A 5789-nucleotide genomic window follows, 5' to 3' on the forward strand; every position below is an offset into this window, starting at 1 on the left:
ACAATGCAGAGGGTAAAAGGGAGAACAGGAAGATGGGAGAGAGACACACTTTATTATTAAATCATTTAAGCTATACTGGAAACTTTAGGCCAGTGTCTGTGAGTCTGTTTGTGTGTGTACAAAAAAAAGAGGATTGCATCCGTATGTGTGTGTGTGACCCATATTAGCCTAGGTCATTGGCTGTCTCAAGGGCCGCTTGAGGACGCACTGTAGTTTATCTGACAGGCTAAACATGACTGCACCTAGGTCCACCAAAGCAACTACACTGCTCTAAAGAGAGTTCTGCTCTATAGGTGATAACCTTGATTTTTATATGGGCAGGGAATTCATGGCTGAATTACGGCGCATCCGCACTGACAAGTTAAAAGGTCGGAGAAGAGGAAACACCACAGAGGAGTTCAAAGGAAAAACGCTACAGAGCACTTCAGTTGAATCCAGCTCATACAAAGTGAACACAAATGGACTATTGTGTGGACATTTTAGTATTAACTTGGTTATTCCAACTCATAGACACAGTCAGCAGTAGTCATCAGATCAGGCTACATGTTTTATGAAGGATGTTAATTAGGGAATAATCATTTAATAATTAGAATCATCATGTTCTGTTGTTGTGATTCAAGTCTGATTTTAATGGGATCATTGTCCAGTTAATCCAGAAACACATCTTTTTTGACTTCCGTTATGCAACGGCCGAGCATTTGAAAAGCAGTGCAGTTTTTACTGATCTTGTAAACCAATTTTCTTTGTGTTGGGGAACTGTCAGAGACCTACTTTCAATTCAATTAACACTCACCTTTTTTAAGTATTTATCTGTGTAGTAGGAGATATATGAAAAATATAAATAAAGTCAGATTCTGAAGTATGTGATGTTGCTATTTATATAAAATATAAATACAATCATTTTGTGAATTATATAAAGGATAGAAATAGGTGCCTAAGATCTCATACATATATTGTTTTATTGATTGTGTTGCAGTGTTCGTTTGTTTTTTCATGGGATGTCTGACCAAAAAAGAAAAAAGAAAAAAAAAGAAATTACAAAAAAATGTGAAAGTATTGGAAATGTTTTATTGTTCAATTTATTTCATTTTTATTGGCGGTACAATAGCTACACATTATATATAAACATTGAAATATAATATACAATATATCACAGCATTGGTTAAAAGATATCTCAACTCTCTGGGATCCCAACAAACTTTTTTCAGCTTTGACAGAAGTAGATATAGTGTTCTTTCCCAATTCTACAGAAATCATTTTCTTTCCTTTGACAAATCCACTTTCTGACTTGCTGAGAGAGGCAAACATTATAATTTGAAGTCCTGGAATGTTTAGGCAGTAAATCATCACATCACACACAACTTTAATTTCTCTAGCAGTCTGACACCTGGCAGTTTCCTGATTCATTGGTCCTGTCTGCTCAGGAAATTATTTACAGTAAGAGTAAGGTGTGAGAGAGAAACGGACTAACAGTGTATGCTTCAGCTAATGCCAAAAATGCTGTTAAACTGGAATCTAATATAAACAAAAAATATATAAAACAGTGCAGTGATAATTCAGTCCTCCAATGCAAGGGTGTTCTTCTTCAGAGACCCAACATTGAACACAACTCAGTGTTCTGCAGCTGCAGCTTCTCCAAAACAACAGTATTATAGCGAAGGGATTCTCTTGTCCACATTATTTTCTGGTCTAGTCTCACACAGACATGTTTTGTCCAGTGGCCCTCTCAGGCTAAACATCAATTCCTCCTATGCATCATGAAAAAACATTTGGAACACAGCTGGACTCAGAATGGAATTTTTTCCTGTCTTTAATCATTGTTTTTCTTCTTTTCAGTGTCCATGCCTGGAGCAGTGGTTGGGAGTCACATGTGTACTCTGTTGCACCTGTGTTTCCTGTGGCATTCGAAGACTATTTCCACAACATACTGTGTGTGCAAGTGTTAGCCTATTAACGTTATGAAATGATTTGAAAAAAATAACAAACACAGCATTAAAATGAATCTTAAACAATCTAAAACTATGTATGTTGATGCTGAATTAAACATGTGTGTGTGTGTGTGTGTGTGTGTGTGTGTGTGTGTGTGTGTGTGTGTGTGTGTGTGTGTGTGTGTGTGTGTGTGTGTGTGTGTGTGTGTGTGTGTGTGTGTGTGTGTGTGTGTGTGTGTATACATTGAGGGGTGGCTGGATGTCTGCTGGGACAGCAGATGGCCAGGACTCACCCTGTAGGCTCTTTCCTCTCATTGGCTCTTTCAGCAGTGTGACCATCGTGTTAAAAGTGGCCTGAACCGAGAACTTGAACTGCGTGCACGTATCCCAGCCACTGTAGGCAAGGAATAAGGCTTCATATACCAACAAACCATATTGTAAGAGTTTTTTTCTTTAAATATATATCTCTTTTTCAACAGTTAAAAAGTTTTAATATTTTTTACAGAATAAATGTTAATAGTCATTTTATTATACAAATGTTAGCGTCGCTGCTGCAATTTTAAAACAGACATGGATTAAACTGGTACATTGACCCTTTTAAAACCGTTTAAACCATTGTATATTAATGCTTTAGGTGGTGTTCATGCCTTTCAATTTGGTCTTAAATTGGTAATCACTTAATAAAGGCTCATTGGGTTGGTTTTTCATTATCTAATAAGCCATATATAATTAGTAAATGACAGTAGAAAACGTATAAACTAGTTACAACTTAGCGCTTGCAAAACGTGCTCTATTAGTAGAAAAGTGGGAAACTGTCTGCCAAAGAGTAAACCAGCAACGTTGTTTATATTAATGGCTTCTTACTGATCTATAAAGCATTAGGAATTTTTACTAACGATTAATAAAGCTTTAAGTAGTAACAGCTCATAAGCCCTTTATCAAGGGAGCCTTACCTAAAAGTGGTGCCTCAACACCTTCCCTTGAGCTTAAAAATTCCTTGTTCATTTTGATAGTTTGACAAACATCAAATTACCCTCAAGAGGCAAAGTGAACCAATAATATCTCCACTACTTCTCAGTATTTCAAAGTATATTCAAATGTGTTTGAGCGCAGCCGTGGCTTCAAGTGTCACAGTCCTAGAGCAGATGTCTGGCAAACCAAAGGAGGTTCATACTGTGCTTTTGTGTACGCTTCAAATGGATTTAGCTCAACAAACCCCACTGTACGGTCATAAGATGTGACAGGAAGTAAATGTGCAAGTCACATCGATCTCAGCGTGCTGACAGTGGAAGCGCCTGATGTGTGCTGAAAGATGGTACAAAATTAAACTCATGAAGCGAGACGCAAGTAGCAAGAGTGTGTGAGTGTGCTTGTTTTTCTATCTCTGTGGGGACCACATTGAGTAATTGGAGAAGAATCGCTTCTTGTTCTTTATAATAGCTTAATTACTCAGCAACTAATTGCTAAGCTCTCAGCATGTGGCAACGCTAGAACAGGCAACTGATCAAATGCTTAGACTATATGCAAATACACCACCTGTCTTACATATTTGAAGGTCATCCCAAGCAATTTAGAATGTCATGATTCTAACCTTTCAGAACAAACACACTCACCCTAAACTGATACAAAAACTAAGAGCATACATACAATCTAACAAGGAATCCTATATGCAAATATGCAGTGATTAGGAAAATCTTCATACTTGTTCTCACAAAGCCGACTTGGAAAATCGAAGAAGGGTAAGTGAACAGCAAACATTCCTGGGTCCCTTCTCATTGAGTCTTTCCCCATGAACGTCTGACTGATGGTGTGTGAAATGAAGCCCGTTTTTTGGCTCACAGGTGTGTGTGTGTGTGTGTGTGTGTGTGTGTGTGTGTGTGTGTGTGTGTGTGTGTGTGTGTGTGTGTGTGTGTGTGTGTGTGCGCGCATCTGTGTGTGTGCGTGTGTGTGTGTGTGTGTGTGTGTGTGTGTGTGTGTGTGTGTGTCTGTCTGTGTGTGTGTGTGTGTGTGTGTGTGTGTGTGTGTCTGTGTACTAAGTATTGTGTTTTATGGAATGACAGTAGAGATTCACGTTGTCTCCTGTCTGTACTATATGTCTTCTCTGGCGTTAGCTTGTTGGTGGAGAACAGAATGATGAGGATGAAGTGTAGATTCAGGCCAGTCCTCCTCGCTGCGCGCGTGTCAGCTGCATCAAGGTTCGCTCCTCCATTACGGTCCCAGTGCTTTAACCTAAAGTCATATCTGTTGTGACATGCAGCTCCAGTGGAAATGTTGTAACCCAATCCCGGGTAATGTTTTGAGTCTTTGTTTAGAGTTTCGTGACAGATGGCGAGGCTTAGTGCGGAAGTTTTATATCCTCTTTTCTCAAACGATCCACACTGGTTCAGCAGCCTGATCCTTTGGTTGCGTTCCCTTGTGTTGCACTGCAATAGGATGCCGTCCCAACTTGTGAAACATTGTCTCCGTTCAACGATTTGCCCTCTCTGACGCTGCATTGCACCTTCCTTACAGATCCAATCACAGAAACATGGCAGCAGAAAATAGAACATTATCCTATGGTAGGGACCTTCCACAGAGGGGTCCCTGATGGTGGCTGATGATGCAGAGACTGACACATCAACATCGTCCAGTCCCATGTTTGGGGCGTGTTCAACATCAATAAGCATGTAGAACTAACAGATTTACGGAAAAAATGTCCATCATAAAATAATAAAGTATACGTTTTAACTAAACATCTTATCATGCAGAATATGTGAAAGACTGCTGTATATACAACACCAACTGTACGACACAAATAAAGAGTAGATTTTATGTAGTGTATTTCTTTTGTAAATTAGTCTGTGGACAAATTCTTAAGCTCTGGGCATCACTGTTTTGGCTTCTTTCACCCTGTCTTACAAGTTAATAAAAGTGTCAGGCACAAAAACCTACCTATAATATTATAAAATCCCCAAACTGGCTTTTAACAAGGGTGTGCTTTGATACTGTATGTACAGGTGTGATTGAAGAATGATATGATCACCTGGCCAATAGGCGCAGTCAGATGTGGTTATTTCTTAAAAACTGATATTGTGCTGAGGCACGTACCTCAGGTGGAGGTGTATAAATAGACGAAGATAAGCAGCAGGAGGTTGAGGACGATGCCAATGATTCCTAGAGCAGCCAGGAATCTCTCTTCTGGTGTGCTCAGGTGTGGACACATCAGCTCCATGTAAAACATTTTCAGCGACCCTACAAGCTACAAAAAAGTATGTTGTATTAATATAAATTTGAATAGTTTTTTTCACAGAAATGCTATGCCCCAGTCATTGAGCTATATGAACATGGAGACATATCATCATCACCAAACTGGAGATACTCTCCGCAGTTATCTGTCATGTGGACTTGTGAAATTGTCAAGGAAAATTGGAAGTCAAAGTTCAAAAGTAAAAGCTTTCTTAAGGCCGGGACAAGCAGTTATGCATTGGTAGACAAATATGGCTATAGCATCCAGCTTAACACACCGCCAATGAGCCTCACGTATCAACAATCCGAGAAATCAAACCCTCAAAGTATACACACATTCAAAGAAGGGCCCAATGTCTTGCTTCTTGCAGAAAACCTTTAGGTGACGGAGGTGTAGATGTAGACAAATATGACCACCAGTAGATTGAGGATGGTTCCAATGATGCCCAGCACGGCTAAGATGCGCTCCTCTCGGTCGTTCCCGGAGTCGTCCTCTCTTGCGTGAGCGCTGCAGACATAGCGGCTGCCGGGGACCATGGTTACCATCACAGAACCCCACCCCCACAGGGCGCCACACCTGGAGATGGAGGGAAGTGAAGATTAATTTGAAATTGAAGAGAGGAGAGACGCAAATGG

The sequence above is a fragment of the Ammodytes marinus genome (assembly GCF_949987685.1).
Source record: "Ammodytes marinus genome assembly, chromosome: 3".
In the NCBI taxonomy this organism is placed as follows: domain Eukaryota; kingdom Metazoa; phylum Chordata; class Actinopteri; order Uranoscopiformes; family Ammodytidae; genus Ammodytes; species Ammodytes marinus.